Source organism: Pleurodeles waltl, chromosome 12 (assembly GCF_031143425.1).
Source record: "Pleurodeles waltl isolate 20211129_DDA chromosome 12, aPleWal1.hap1.20221129, whole genome shotgun sequence".
NCBI lineage: Eukaryota > Metazoa > Chordata > Amphibia > Caudata > Salamandridae > Pleurodeles > Pleurodeles waltl.
The window spans coordinates 125868350-125884051 of NC_090451.1; the positions used below are offsets into that span (position 1 = coordinate 125868350).

The following is a 15702-nucleotide window of genomic DNA, read 5'->3' on the forward strand; positions in this document are numbered from 1 at the left end:
AAAAATCATCTATTTAAAAAGTTTAGTTTCACGTGGGCCTGTTGTGCTTACTTCTTTCAGAATAGCTTTTGAACCTCTGTCCTGTGTGTGTCTGTGACTGTCACGTGAAAAGGCAGTCAGGGCATCCAGGTGGGCCCAATGTCACCTGGGGCACCGCCCACCAGTGCTGGAGTTTTAAACAGCACCCGGTTGCATTTTGGGACTTGTGCCTTTTCAATGTGAGCTCAAAGACGGGAGCCTGTGAAATTCTATTGGCTAAAAAATATTAACAGCGGAATGTGAATAGGCCACACAAGACATGACGTCACTGGAAAGCTAAACAGTATGTTGGGGAGACTGGGTGCGGCAATAGGGCTGATGTCATGAATACGTGCAACTCCTCAGTTATTTTTGAATGAACTGCTCATTCATTAGATCCCACCCAAAGAAATGAGCCCACCAGTATGAACACTTGTTTCATTAGAAAATGATGGAGTCACATTGCCTATGTAGAGCAGGTGCTTATACCTTGGTTGGAAGTCATTGCTCGGAGAGTGTTGTCTTTTAAGGTGATTGCACTAGGTCCGAGCAGGTGGGAGAAGACTTGTGCAGTGACTGAGTAAGAGAGATAACCTTCAATTACCACATCACCCTCCCGACATTGTAATCATGTCCATGAAATGGTTTATCAACTCGACTTTCCACACTCACGGAGGAGACTCAGGGTTACGGTGCTCATGAAGTGCACGGACACACTGAGAGCAACAGGTAGCGTGGCCGAGCGGTCTAAGGCGCTGGATTAAGGCTCCAGTCTCTTTGGAGGCTTGGGTTCAAATCCCACCGCTGCCAGAGATGGATTTTTACAGATCTTAATGACGCATCTCCCTTCTGACCCTTCAATTTGCATAAACAGTGACTCTACCAATAGGTCCCTAATTTTAAAACTCTTTTACAGTCTCCTTCTAAGTAAACTCCTAAACCGTGGACTCCAAGAAATCGGCTGATTGGCGCTGCTGTTGTTTTGCTTCATTCTGCTTAGATCACCTTCAAATGGAAGGTTTAACAAATCATTTGTTCTCCCCACGCGGTCACCCGCTCTTCTCTCTGCAAAATAAAATCGAACCTCTGTTAAATAAAGATTTAAAGTAAATTATCTATCTTCCCAAATAAAGTTGGTAAATGTGTTCTTCACAGTTATTTTAAAAATCAGGTTTAAAATAAACAACAGAGGTAGTCAGCAGGATTCAAACCCGTGCAGGGAACCCCCAAAGGATTTCAAGCCCATCACCTTAACCACTCGGCCATAACTACCAGCTCTCATTGAGCTATACCGAAACTTTATATCACAACAAAATTGTGCAAAACGGCCGTGCAGACCTATATATGACTCCATTTCGTAGGATCTCTAACTGTGTGCAAAGGGCACATTGCTATGTTTCTGTCTAAGCTTTGCTTTAGGTCTGAGGTCTTAAGAACCAAAGCAGGCTCCACGCACACTTGCCTGCACAAAAAAACAAGCATTTGCAATGCGAAAGGTCTCACATTTGTGAGAGTTAGAGCTATTGGCGTTGCAAATGACAATGTCTTTTACCTAGGTTTTGGTTTTCTTTGGGAAAATTTGATGTGTCCACGTTGTGTTTTGGGGCACTTCCTGTCGCGGGCGCTAGGCCTACCCACACAAGTGAGGTAAAAAATGTTATCGGGAGACTTGGGGAAACATAGAATAGCAAAACAAGAGTTACTGCCCCTTGTCTTTATCTACATTTTTTCCTTCCAAATATAAGACAGTGTGTAAAAAAGACGTCTATTTGAGAAATGCCCTTTAATTCGCATGCTAGTGTGGGCACCCCAGAATTCAGAGATGTGCAAATAACCACTGCTCCTTCACTCCTTATCTTGTGCCCATTTTGGAAATAGAAAGGTTTTCTTGATACCTATTTTTCACTCTATATACTTCGGCAAATTAATTGCAGTATACCCGGTATAGAATGAAAACCCACTGCAAGGTGCAGCTCATTTATTTTCTCTGGATACCTAGGGTTCTTGATGAACCTACAAGCCCTATATATCCCCGCAACCAGAAGAGTCCAGCAGGCGTAATGGTATATTGCTTTCAAAAATCTGACATTGCAGAAAAAAGTTACAGAGTAAAACGTAGAGGAAAATGGCTGTTTTTTTCTTCTCAATGTCAATATTTTTTTTTTTATTTCAGTTGATATTTTCTGTAGGAAACACTTGTAAGATCTACACAAGTTACCCATTGCTGAATTCAGAATGTTGTCTTCTTTTCAAAAATGTTTAGGTTACTGGGACCCAGCATTGGTTTCACACCCATTTCTGTCACTGACTGGAAGGAGGCTAAAAGCACACAAAATCGTAAAAATGGGGTATGTCCCAGTAAAATGCCAAAATTGTGTTGAAAAATTGGGTTTTCTGATTCAAGTCTGCCTGTCCCTGAAAGCTGGGAAGCTGGTGATTTTAGCAGTGCAAACCCTTTGTTGATGCCAATTTCAGGGACAAAAACCACAAGCCTTCTTCTCCAGCCCTTTTTTCCATTTTTTTCTTTTTTAAAACAACATTTTTACTGTATTTTGGCTAATTTCTTGGTCTCCTTCAGGGGAACCCACAAAGTCTGGGTACCTCTAGAATCCCTAGGATGTTGGAAAAAAAGGACGCAAATTTGGCGTGGATAGCTTATGTGGACAAAAATCTATGAGGGCCTAAGCGCGCCCTGCCCCAAATAGCCAAAAACATGCCTGGCACCTGAGGGGGAAAAGGCTGGCAGCGAAGGGGTTAAAATGCACTATTTTATTCCAATTTCTTCACTTAGCTTCAGATGAACTATTTTTCCCTCCCACCAACTCCTTTCAAAGTGCACCAGCCACCACTGCCTTGGGTGGGACAGATTGTTTTCGATTGCAGTATGGCAGATTGTTTTGGATTGCAGTGTGGTAGTTTGTTTTTGATTGGAGTGCAGCAGATTGCAGTGGGGTAGATTGTTTTGAATTGGAGTAGGAGAGATTGTTTTGAAGTAGAGTGGGGCAGATTGTTTTGGATCGAAGTGGGACAGATTGTTTTGGAGTGGTGCAGATTGTTTTTTATTATAGTGGGGCACATTGGAGTGAGACAGATTTGCTTGGGGTGGGTGGAGAGGATTGGAGTAGGATGAGTTAGAGTGGATTGAATTCGGGTGAGTGATTTGGACTGGAGTGAGGTGGATTAGTGTGGGTGAAGTGGTCTGGATGGGGTGGATTGTAGTGGGGAAGATTGGAGTGGGGTGGATTGAAGTGTACCGCAGGATTATGTGTTAAAGATTAATTTCAGAATTTACACATAATAAAGAAACACTGTTGATTTGCAATATTTTAAACGAGCTAATCGTCATCTTTTGAGAAGAGTGCCCACGAACAAAAGCAAAAGAAAACATGCGTGGAACGTGGGAAAAGACGATTTGGCAAAATAAAAGAAAGTTCGATTTAAATTTAAAACTTAACAGTTTTGGTTGTCCTGCTGGGCATGTTTTTGCCAGTCACAAGCCTTCTGTTTGCAGGGCACTAGAAGGTAAAAGGAAAAAATAGTACCTTGATCAGGTGGGGAGCAGCGGTCATTCACTGATTAAGCTGAATCAATCAACGCTTGGTCGCTGCTCTACAGAGAGGAACGGAAATGATGCAAGACATGCCTTGATGAATTAGGAAACTGTAAAGAAGAGTGCCACATAAATAAAAAAATGGTGAGAGACATGCGGGCTCCAAGCCCTTTACTGAATACTACAGAGTCTATCAAGCGAGACCCTAAAAAGGTCAGTTAGTTAAAATAAACAAACATTGTTACTTCTAAATATCAATATTCCAAGGACGCCTAGATGGTCGTCAAGCAAAAAGTTCCTAGTGCATGGAGGGGCTTATGGTAGTTCTGAAGAGAGGCAAAGGACTTGGTCAGAGGGTGGCCTTGTTGGTGTGGTAGGGAAGCAATACCTCAAACATTATTACTGGGGTAGGGGAGCTTGCAATTCGGAGTAATGAAAATTATCACAAAGCAATCAAGTAATTTCACATCAAAATAACAAGCGTGCGGGCTGACAACCATGCTCTCAGTATCAACGAGCGCAGAGTGAAGTGAATTTTACCATCCTCTGTGCATTTTTATTGCGGGGCTCATTTACATTTGACTTGGCGCGCAGAACGAGTGAGAACCAGGTCAATAGAAACAAAAATCATCTATTTAAAAAGTTTAGTTTCACATGGGCCTGTTGTGCTTACTTCTTTCAGAATAGCTTTTGAACCTCTGTCCTGTGTGTGTCTGTGACTGTCACGTGAAAAGGCAGTCAGGGCATCCAGGTGGGCCCCATGTCACCTGGGGCACCGCCCACCAGTGCTGGAGTTTTAAACAGCACCCGGTTGCATTTTGGGACTTGTGCCTTTTCAATGTGAGCTCAAAGACGGGAGCCTGTGAAATTCTATTGGCTAAAAAATATTAACAGCGGAATGTGAATAGGCCACACAAGACATGACGTCACTGGAAAGCTAAACAGTATGTTGGGGAGACTGGGTGCGGCAATAGGGCTGATGTCATGAATACGTGCAACTCCTCAGTTATTTTTGAATGAACTGCTCATTCATTAGATCCCACCCAAAGAAATGAGCCCACCAGTATGAACACTTGTTTCATTAGAAAATGATGGAGTCACATTGCCTATGTAGAGCAGGTGCTTATACCTTGGTTGGAAGTCATTGCTCGTAGAGTGTTGTCTTTTAAGGTGATTGCACTAGGTCCGAGCAGGTGGGAGAAGACTTGTGCAGTGACTGAGTAAGAGAGATAACCTTCAATTACCACATCACCCTCCCGACATTGTAATCATGTCCATGAAATGGTTTATCAACTCGACTTTCCACACTAAGTGAGGAGACTCAGGGTTACGGTGCTCATGAAGTGCACAGACACACTGAGAGCAACAGGTAGCGTGGCCGAGCGGTCTAAGGCGCTGGATTAAGGCTCCAGTCTCTTTGGAGGCGTGGGTTCAAATCCCACCGCTGCCAGAGATGGATTTTTACAGATCTTAATGACGCATCTCCCTTCTGACCCTTCAATTTGCATAAACAGTGACTCTACCAATAGGTCCCTAATTTTAAAACTCTTTTTCAGTCTCCTTCTAAGTAAACTCCTAAACCGTGGACTCCAAGAAATCGGCTGATTGGCGCTGCTGTTGTTTTGCTTCATTCTGCTTAGATCACCTTCAAATGGAAGGTTTAACAAATAATTTGTTCTCCCCACGCGGTCACCCGCTCTTCTCTCTGCAAAATAAAATCGAACCTCTGTTAAATAAAGATTTAAAGTAAATTATCTATCTTCCCAAATAAAGTTGGTAAATGTGTTCTTCACAGTTATTTTAAAAATCAGGTTTGAAATAAACAACAGAGGTAGTCAGCAGGATTCAAACCCGTGCAGGGAACCCCCAAAGGATTTCAAGCCCATCACCTTAACCACTCGGCCATAACTACCAGCTCTCATTGAGCTCTACCGAAACTTTATATCACAACAAAATTGTGCAAAATGGCCGTGCAGACCTATATATGACTCCATTTAGTAGGATCTCTAACTGTGTGCAAAGGGCACATTGCTATGTTTCTGTCTAAGCTTTGCTTTAGGTCTGAGGTCTTAAGAACCAAAGCAGGCTCCACGCACACTTGCCTGCACAAAAAAACAAGCATTTGCAATGCGAAAGGTCTCACATTTGTGAGAGTTAGAGCTATTGGCGTTGCAAATGACAATGTCTTTTACCTAGGTTTTGGTTTTCTTTGGGAAAATTTGATGTGTCCACGTTGTGTTTTGGGGCACTTCCTGTCGCGGGCGCTAGGCCTACCCACACAAGTGAGGTAAAAAATGTTATCGGGAGACTTGGGGAAACATAGAATAGCAAAACAAGAGTTACTGCCCCTTGTCTTTATCTACATTTTTTCCTTCCAAATATAAGACAGTGTGTAAAAAAGACGTCTATTTGAGAAATGCCCTTTAATTCGCATGCTAGTGTGGGCACCCCAGAATTCAGAGATGTGCAAATAACCACTGCTCCTTCACTCCTTATCTTGTGCCCATTTTGGAAATAGAAAGGTTTTCTTGATACCTATTTTTCACTCTATATACTTCGGCAAATTAATTGCAGTATACCCGGTATAGAATGAAAACCCACTGCAAGGTGCAGCTCATTTATTTTCTCTGGATACCTAGGGTTCTTGATGAACCTACAAGCCCTATATATCCCCGCAACCAGAAGAGTCCAGCAGGCGTAATGGTATATTGCTTTCAAAAATCTGACATTGCAGAAAAAAGTTACAGAGTAAAACGTAGAGGAAAATGGCTGTTTTTTTCTTCTCAATTTCAATATTTTTTTTTTATTTCAGTTGTTATTTTCTGTAGGAAACACTTGTAAGATCTACACAAGTTACCCATTGCTGAATTCAGAATGTTGTCTTCTTTTCAAAAATGTTTAGGTTACTGGGACCCAGCATTGGTTTCACACCCTTTTCTGTCACTGACTGGAAGGAGGCTAAAAGCACACAAAATCGTAAAAATGGGGTATGTCCCAGTAAAATGCCAAAATTGTGTTGAAAAATTGGGTTTTCTGATTCAAGTCTGCCTGTCCCTGAAAGCTGGGAAGCTGGTGATTTTAGCAGTGCAAACCCTTTGTTGATGCCAATTTCAGGGACAAAAACCACAAGCCTTCTTCTCCAGCCCTTTTTTCCATTTTTTTCTTTTTTAAAACAACATTTTTACTGTATTTTGGCTAATTTCTTGGTCTCCTTCAGGGGAACCCACAAAGTCTGGGTACCTCTAGAATCCCTAGGATGTTGGAAAAAAAGGACGCAAATTTGGCGTGGATAGCTTATGTGGACAAAAATCTATGAGGGCCTAAGCGCGCCCTGCCCCAAATAGCCAAAAAAATGCCTGGCACCTGAGGGGGAAAAGGCTGGCAGCGAAGGGGTTAAAATGCACTATTTTATTCCAATTTCTTCACTTAGCTTCAGATGAACTATTTTTCCCTCCCACCAACTCCTTTCAAAGTGCACCAGCCACCACTGCCTTGGGTGGGACAGATTGTTTTCGATTGCAGTATGGCAGATTGTTTTGGATTGCAGTGTGGTAGTTTGTTTTTGATTGGAGTGCAGCAGATTGCAGTGGGGTAGATTGTTTTGAATTGGAGTAGGGGAGATTGTTTTGAAGTGGAGTCGGGCAGATTGGAGTGGGGCAGATTGTTTTGGATCGAAGTGGGACAGATTGTTTTGGAGTGGTGCAGATTGTTTTTTATTATAGTGGGGCACATTGGAGTGAGACAGATTTGCTTGGGGTGGGTGGAGAGGATTGGAGTAGGATGAGTTAGAGTGGATTGGATTCGGGTGAGTGATTTGGACTGGAGTGAGGTGGATTAGTGTGGGTGAAGTGGTCTGGATGGGGTGGATTGTAGTGGGGAAGATTGGAGTGGGGTGGATTGAAGTGTACCGCAGGATTATGTGTTAAAGATTAATTTCAGAATTTACACATAATAAAGAAACACTGTTGATTTGCAATATTTTAAACGAGCTAATCGTCATCTTTTGAGAAGAGTGCCCACGAACAAAAGCAAAAGAAAACATGCGTGGAACGTGGGAAAAGACGATTTGGCAAAATAAAAGAAAGTTCGATTTAAATTTAAAACTTAACAGTTTTGGTTGTCCTGCTGGGCATGTTTTTGCCAGTCACAAGCCTTCTGTTTGCAGGGCACTAGAAGGTAAAAGGAAAAAATAGTACCTTGATCAGGTGGGGAGCAGCGGTCAGGCACTGATTAAGCTGAATCAATCAACGCTTGGTCGCTGCTCTACAGAGAGGAACGGAAATGATGCAAGACATGCCTTGATGAATTAGGAAACTGTAAAGAAGAGTGCCACATAAATAAAAAAATGGTGAGAGACATGCGGGCTCCAAGCCCTTTACTGAATACTACAGAGTCTATCAAGCGAGACCCTAAAAAGGTCAGTTAGTTAAAATAAACAAACATTGTTACTTCTAAATATCAATATTCCAAGGACGCCTAGATGGTCGTCAAGCAAAAAGTTCCTAGTGCATGGAGGGGCTTATGGTAGTTCTGAAGAGAGGCAAAGGACTTGGTCAGAGGGTGGCCTTGTTGGTGTGGTAGGGAAGCAATACCTCAAACATTATTACTGGGGTAGGGGAGCTTGCAATTCGAAGTAATGAAAATTATCACAAAGCAATCAAGTAATTTCACATCAAAATAACAAGCGTGCGGGCTGACAACCATGCTCTCAGCATCAACGAGCGCAGAGTGAAGTGAATTTTACCATCCTCTGTGCATTTTTATTGCGGGGCTCATTTACATTTGACTTGGCGCGCAGAACGAGTGAGAACCAGGTCAATAGAAACAAAAATCATCTATTTAAAAAGTTTAGTTTCACGTGGGCCTGTTGTCCTTACTTCTTTCAGAATAGCTTTTGAACCTCTGTCCTGTGTGTGTCTGTGACTGTCACGTGAAAAGGCAGTCAGGGCATCCAGGTGGACCCCATGTCACCTGGGGCACCGCCCACCAGTGCTGGAGTTTTAAACAGCACCCGGTTGCATTTTGGGACTTGTGCCTTTTCAATGTGAGCTCAAAGACGGGAGCCTGTGAAATTCTATTGGCTAAAAAATATTAACAGCGGAATGTGAATAGGCCACACAAGACATGACGTCACTGGAAAGCTAAACAGTATGTTGGGGAGACTGGGTGCGGCAATAGGGCTGATGTCATGAATACGTGCAACTCCTCAGTTATTTTTGAATGAACTGCTCATTCATTAGATCCCACCCAAAGAAATGACCCCACCAGTATGAACACTTGTTTCATTAGAAAATGATGGAGTCACATTGCCTATGTAGAGCAGGTGCTTATACCTTGGTTGGAAGTCATTGCTCGGAGAGTGTTGTCTTTTAAGGTGATTGCACTAGGTCCGAGCAGGTGGGAGAAGACTTGTGCAGTGACTGAGTAAGAGAGATAACCTTCAATTACCACATCACCCTCCCGACATTGTAATCATGTCCATGAAATGGTTTATCAACTCGACTTTCCACACTAAGTGAGGAGACTCAGGGTTACGGTGCTCATGAAGTGCACAGACACACTGAGAGCAACAGGTAGCGTGGCCGAGCGGTCTAAGGCGCTGGATTAAGGCTCCAGTCTCTTTGGAGGCGTGGGTTCAAATCCCACCGCTGCCAGAGATGGATTTTTACAGATCTTAATGACGCATCTCCCTTCTGACCCTTCAATTTGCATAAACAGTGACTCTACCAATAGGTCCCTAATTTTAAAACTCTTTTTCAGTCTCCTTCTAAGTAAACTCCTAAACCGTGGACTCCAAGAAATCGGCTGATTGGCGCTGCTGTTGTTTTGCTTCATTCTGCTTAGATCACCTTCAAATGGAAGGTTTAACAAATCATTTGTTCTCCCCACGCGGTCACCCGCTCTTCTCTCTGCAAAATAAAATCGAACCTCTGTTAAATAAAGATTTAAAGTAAATTATCTATCTTCCCAAATAAAGTTGGTAAATGTGTTCTTCACAGTTATTTTAAAAATCAGGTTTAAAATAAACAACAGAGGTAGTCAGCAGGATTCAAACCCGTGCAGGGAACCCCCAAAGGATTTCAAGCCCATCACCTTAACCACTCGGCCATAACTACCAGCTCTCATTGAGCTCTACCGAAACTTTATATCACAACAAAATTGTGCAAAATGGCCGTGCAGACCTATATATGACTCCATTTAGTAGGATCTCTAACTGTGTGCAAAGGGCACATTGCTATGTTTCTGTCTAAGCTTTGCTTTAGGTCTGAGGTCTTAAGAACCAAAGCAGGCTCCACGCACACTTGCCTGCACAAAAAAACAAGCATTTGCAATGCGAAAGGTCTCACATTTGTGAGAGTTAGAGCTATTGGCGTTGCAAATGACAATGTCTTTTACCTAGGTTTTGCTTTTCTTTGGGAAAATTTGATGTGTCCACGTTGTGTTTTGGGGCACTTCCTGTCGCGGGCGCTAGGCCTACCCACACAAGTGAGGTAAAAAATGTTATCGGGAGACTTGGGGAAACATAGAATAGCAAAACAAGAGTTACTGCCCCTTGTCTTTATCTACATTTTTTCCTTCCAAATATAAGACAGTGTGTAAAAAAGACGTCTATTTGAGAAATGCCCTTTAATTCGCATGCTAGTGTGGGCACCCCAGAATTCAGAGATGTGCAAATAACCACTGCTCCTTCACTCCTTATCTTGTGCCCATTTTGGAAATAGAAAGGTTTTCTTGATACCTATTTTTCACTCTATATACTTCGGCAAATTAATTGCAGTATACCCGGTATAGAATGAAAACCCACTGCAAGGTGCAGCTCATTTATTTTCTCTGGATACCTAGGGTTCTTGATGAACCTACAAGCCCTATATATCCCCGCAACCAGAAGAGTCCAGCAGGCGTAATGGTATATTGCTTTCAAAAATCTGACATTGCAGAAAAAAGTTACAGAGTAAAACGTAGAGGAAAATGGCTGTTTTTTTCTTCTCAATTTCAATATTTTTTTTTTTATTTCAGTTGATATTTTCTGTAGGAAACACTTGTAAGATCTACACAAGTTACCCATTGCTGAATTCAGAATGTTGTCTTCTTTTCAAAAATGTTTAGGTTACTGGGACCCAGCATTGGTTTCACACCCATTTCTGTCACTGACTGGAAGGAGGCTAAAAGCACACAAAATCGTAAAAATGGGGTATGTCCCAGTAAAATGCCAAAATTGTGTTGAAAAATTGGGTTTTCTGATTCAAGTCTGCCTGTCCCTGAAAGCTGGGAAGCTGGTGATTTTAGCAGTGCAAACCCTTTGTTGATGCCAATTTCAGGGACAAAAACCACAAGCCTTCTTCTCCAGCCCTTTTTTCCATTTTTTTCTTTTTTAAAACAACATTTTTACTGTATTTTGGCTAATTTCTTGGTCTCCTTCAGGGGAACCCACAAAGTCTGGGTACCTCTAGAATCCCTAGGATGTTGGAAAAAAAGGACGCAAATTTGGCGTGGATAGCTTATGTGGACAAAAATCTATGAGGGCCTAAGCGCGCCCTGCCCCAAATAGCCAAAAAAATGCCTGGCACCTGAGGGGGAAAAGGCTGGCAGCGAAGGGGTTAAAATGCACTATTTTATTCCAATTTCTTCACTTAGCTTCAGATGAACTATTTTTCCCTCCCACCAACTCCTTTCAAAGTGCACCAGCCACCACTGCCTTGGGTGGGACAGATTGTTTTCGATTGCAGTATGGCAGATTGTTTTGGATTGCAGTGTGGTAGTTTGTTTTTGATTGGAGTGCAGCAGATTGCAGTGGGGTAGATTGTTTTGAATTGGAGTAGGGGAGATTGTTTTGAAGTAGAGTGGGGCAGATTGTTTTGGATCGAAGTGGGACAGATTGTTTTGGAGTGGTGCAGATTGTTTTTTATTATAGTGGGGCACATTGGAGTGAGACAGATTTGCTTGGGGTGGGTGGAGAGGATTGGAGTAGGATGAGTTAGAGTCGATTGGATTCGGGTGAGTGATTTGGACTGGAGTGAGGTGGATTAGTGTGGGTGAAGTGGTCTGGATGGGGTGGATTGTAGTGGGGAAGATTGGAGTGGGGTGGATTGAAGTGTACCGCAGGATTATGTGTTAAAGATTAATTTCAGAATTTACACATAATAAAGAAACACTGTTGATTTGCAATATTTTAAACGAGCTAATCGTCATCTTTTGAGAAGAGTGCCCACGAACAAAAGCAAAAGAAAACATGCGTGGAACGTGGGAAAAGACGATTTGGCAAAATAAAAGAAAGTTCGATTTAAATTTAAAACTTAACAGTTTTGGTTGTCCTGCTGGGCATGTTTTTGCCAGTCACAAGCCTTCTGTTTGCAGGGCACTAGAAGGTAAAAGGAAAAAATAGTACCTTGATCAGGTGGGGAGCAGCGGTCAGGCACTGATTAAGCTGAATCAATCAACGCTTGGTCGCTGCTCTACAGAGAGGAACGGAAATGATGCAAGACATGCCTTGATGAATTAGGAAACTGAAAAGAAGAGTGCCACATAAATAAAAAAATGGTGAGAGACATGCGGGCTCCAAGCCCTTTACTGAATGCTACAGAGTCTATCAAGCGAGACCCTAAAAAGGTCAGTTAGTTAAAATAAACAAACATTGTTACTTCTAAATATCAATATTCCAAGGACGCCTAGATGGTCGTCAAGCAAAAAGTTCCTAGTGCATGGAGGGGCTTATGGTAGTTCTGAAGAGAGGCAAAGGACTTGGTCAGAGGGTGGCCTTGTTGGTGTGGTAGGGAAGCAATACCTCAAACGTTATTACTGGGGTAGGGGAGCTTGCAATTCGGAGTAATGAAAATTATCACAAAGCAATCAAGTAATTCCACATCAAAATAACAAGCGTGCGGGCTGACAACCATGCTCTCAGCATCAACGAGCGCAGAGTGAAGTGAATTTTACCATCCTCTGTGCATTTTTATTGCGGGGCTCATTTACATTTGACTTGGCGCGCAGAACGAGTGAGAACCAGGTCAATAGAAACAAAAATCATCTATTTAAAAAGTTTAGTTTCACTTGGGCCTGTTGTGCTTACTTCTTTCAGAATAGCTTTTGAACCTCTGTCCTGTGTGTGTCTGTGACTGTCACGTGAAAAGGCAGTCAGGGCATCCAGGTGGACCCCATGTCACCTGGGGCACCGCCCACCAGTGCTGGAGTTTTAAACAGCACCGGGTTGCATTTTGGGACTTGTGCCTTTTCAATGTGAGCTCAAAGACGGGAGCCTGTGAAATTCTATTGGCTAAAAAATATTAACAGCGGAATGTGAATAGGCCACACAAGACATGACGTCACTGGAAAGCTAAACAGTATGTTGGGGAGACTGGGTGCGGCAATAGGGCTGATGTCATGAATACGTGCAACTCCTCAGTTATTTTTGAATGAACTGCTCATTCATTAGATCCCACCCAAAGAAATGAGCCCACCAGTATGAACACTTGTTTCATTAGAAAATGATGGAGTCACATTGCCTATGTAGAGCAGGTGCTTATACCTTGGTTGGAAGTCATTGCTCGGAGAGTGTTGTGTTTTAAGGTGATTGCACTAGGTCCGAGCAGGTGGGAGAAGACTTGTGCAGTGACTGAGTAAGAGAGATAACCTTCAATTACCACATCACCCTCCCGACATTGTAATCATGTCCATGAAATGGTTTATCAACTCGACTTTCCACACTCAGTGAGGAGGCTCAGGGTTGCGGTGCTCATCAAGTGCACAGACACACTGAGAGCAGCAGGTAGCGTGGCCGAGCGGTCTAAGGCGCTGGATTAAGGCTCCAGTCTCTTTGGAGGCGTGGGTTCAAATCCCACCGCTGCCAGAGATGGATTTTTACAGATCTTAATGACGCATCTCCCTTCTGACCTTCAATTTGCATAAACAGTGACTCTACCAATAGGTCCCTCATTTTAAAACTCTTTTACAGTCTCCTTCTAAGTAAACTCCTAAACCGTGGACTCCAAGAAATCGGCTGATTGGCGCTGCTGTTGTTTTGCTTCATTCTGCTTAGATCACCTTCAAATGGAAGGTTTAACAAATAATTTGTTCTCCCCACGCGGTCACCCGCTCTTCTCTCTGCAAAATAAAATCGAACCTCTGTTAAATAAAGATTTAAAGTAAATTATCTATCTTCCCAAATAAAGTTGGTAAATGTGTTCTTCACAGTTATTTTAAAAATCAGGTTTAAAATAAACAACAGAGGTAGTCAGCAGGATTCAAACCCGTGCAGGGAACCCCCAAAGGATTTCAAGCCCATCACCTTAACCCGCGGCCATAACTACCAGCTCTCATTGAGCTATACCGAAACTTTATATCACAACAAAATTGTGCAAAATGGCCGTGCAGACCTATATATGACTCCATTTAGTAGGATCTCTAACTGTGTGCAAAGGGCACATTGCTATGTTTCTGTCTAAGCTTTGCTTTAGGTCTGAGGTCTTAAGAACCAAAGCAGGCTCCACGCACACTTGCCTGCACAAAAAAACAAGCATTTGCAATGCGAAAGGTCTCACATTTGTGAGAGTTAGAGCTATTGGCGTTGCAAATGACAATGTCTTTTACCTAGGTTTTGGTTTTCTTTGGGAAAATTTGATGTGTCCACGTTGTGTTTTGGGGCACTTCCTGTCGCGGGCGCTAGGCCTACCCACACAAGTGAGGTAAAAAATGTTATCGGGAGACTTGGGGAAACATAGAATAGCAAAACAAGAGTTACTGCCCCTTGTCTTTATCTACATTTTTTCCTTCCAAATATAAGACAGTGTGTAAAAAAGACGTCTATTTGAGAAATGCCCTTTAATTCGCATGCTAGTGTGGGCACCCCAGAATTCAGAGATGTGCAAATAACCACTGCTCCTTCACTCCTTATCTTGTGCCCATTTTGGAAATAGAAAGGTTTTCTTGATACCTATTTTTCACTCTATATACTTCGGCAAATTAATTGCAGTATACCCGGTATAGAATGAAAACCCACTGCAAGGTGCAGCTCATTTATTTTCTCTGGATACCTAGGGTTCTTGATGAACCTACAAGCCCTATATATCCCCGCAACCAGAAGAGTCCAGCAGGCGTAATGGTATATTGCTTTCAAAAATCTGACATTGCAGAAAAAAGTTACAGAGTAAAACGTAGAGGAAAATGGCTGTTTTTTTCTTCTCAATTTCAATATTTTTTTTTTATTTCAGTTGTTATTTTCTGTAGGAAACACTTGTAAGATCTACACAAGTTACCCATTGCTGAATTCAGAATGTTGTCTTCTTTTCAAAAATGTTTAGGTTACTGGGACCCAGCATTGGTTTCACACCCATTTCTGTCACTGACTGGAAGGAGGCTAAAAGCACACAAAATCGTAAAAATGGGGTATGTCCCAGTAAAATGCCAAAATTGTGTTGAAAAATTGGGTTTTCTGATTCAAGTCTGCCTGTCCCTGAAAGCTGGGAAGCTGGTGATTTTAGCAGTGCAAACCCTTTGTTGATGCCAATTTCAGGGACAAAAACCACAAGCCTTCTTCTCCAGCCCTTTTTTCCATTTTTTTCTTTTTTAAAACAAAATTTTTACTGTATTTTGGCTAATTTCTTGGTCTCCTTCAGGGGAACCCACAAAGTCTGGGTACCTCTAGAATCCCTAGGATGTTGGAAAAAAAGGACGCAAATTTGGCGTGGATAGCTTATGTGCACAAAAATCTATGAGGGCCTAAGCGCGCCCTGCCCCAAATAGCCAAAAAAATGCCTGGCACCTGAGGGGGAAAAGGCTGGCAGCGAAGGGGTTAAAATGCACTATTTTATTCCAATTTCTTCACTTAGCTTCAGATGAACTATTTTTCCCTCCCACCAACTCCTTTCAAAGTGCACCAGCCACCACTGCCTTGGGTGGGACAGATTGTTTTCGATTGCAGTATGGCAGATTGTTTTGGATTGCAGTGTGGTAGTTTGTTTTTGATTGGAGTGCAGCAGATTGCAGTGGGGTAGATTGTTTTGAATTGGAGTAGGGGAGATTGTTTTGAAGTGGAGTCGGGCAGATTGGAGTGGGGCAGATTGTTTTGGATCGAAGTGGGACAGATTGTTTTGGAGTGGTGCAGATTGTTTTTTATTATAGTGGGGCACATTGGAGTGAGA

The 15702-nt window shown here is 42.5% G+C and overlaps 4 non-coding genes across 4 annotated transcripts; all 4 read left to right on the forward strand.

Annotated features, from left to right (window-relative positions):
- Positions 1-746: 746 nt before the first annotated feature.
- Positions 747-828, forward strand: TRNAL-AAG (transfer RNA leucine (anticodon AAG)). The gene has a single exon. It is a non-coding gene; the product is annotated as a tRNA-Leu (tRNA).
- Positions 829-4936: 4108 nt separating this feature from the next.
- On the forward strand, positions 4937-5018 carry TRNAL-AAG (transfer RNA leucine (anticodon AAG)). Its single transcript has one exon. It is a non-coding gene; the product is annotated as a tRNA-Leu (tRNA).
- Positions 5019-9140: 4122 nt separating this feature from the next.
- On the forward strand, positions 9141-9222 carry TRNAL-AAG (transfer RNA leucine (anticodon AAG)). The gene has a single exon. It is a non-coding gene; the product is annotated as a tRNA-Leu (tRNA).
- Positions 9223-13330: 4108 nt separating this feature from the next.
- TRNAL-AAG (transfer RNA leucine (anticodon AAG)) lies at positions 13331-13412 on the forward strand. Its single transcript has one exon. It is a non-coding gene; the product is annotated as a tRNA-Leu (tRNA).
- The last annotated feature ends 2290 nt before the right edge of the window (positions 13413-15702 follow it).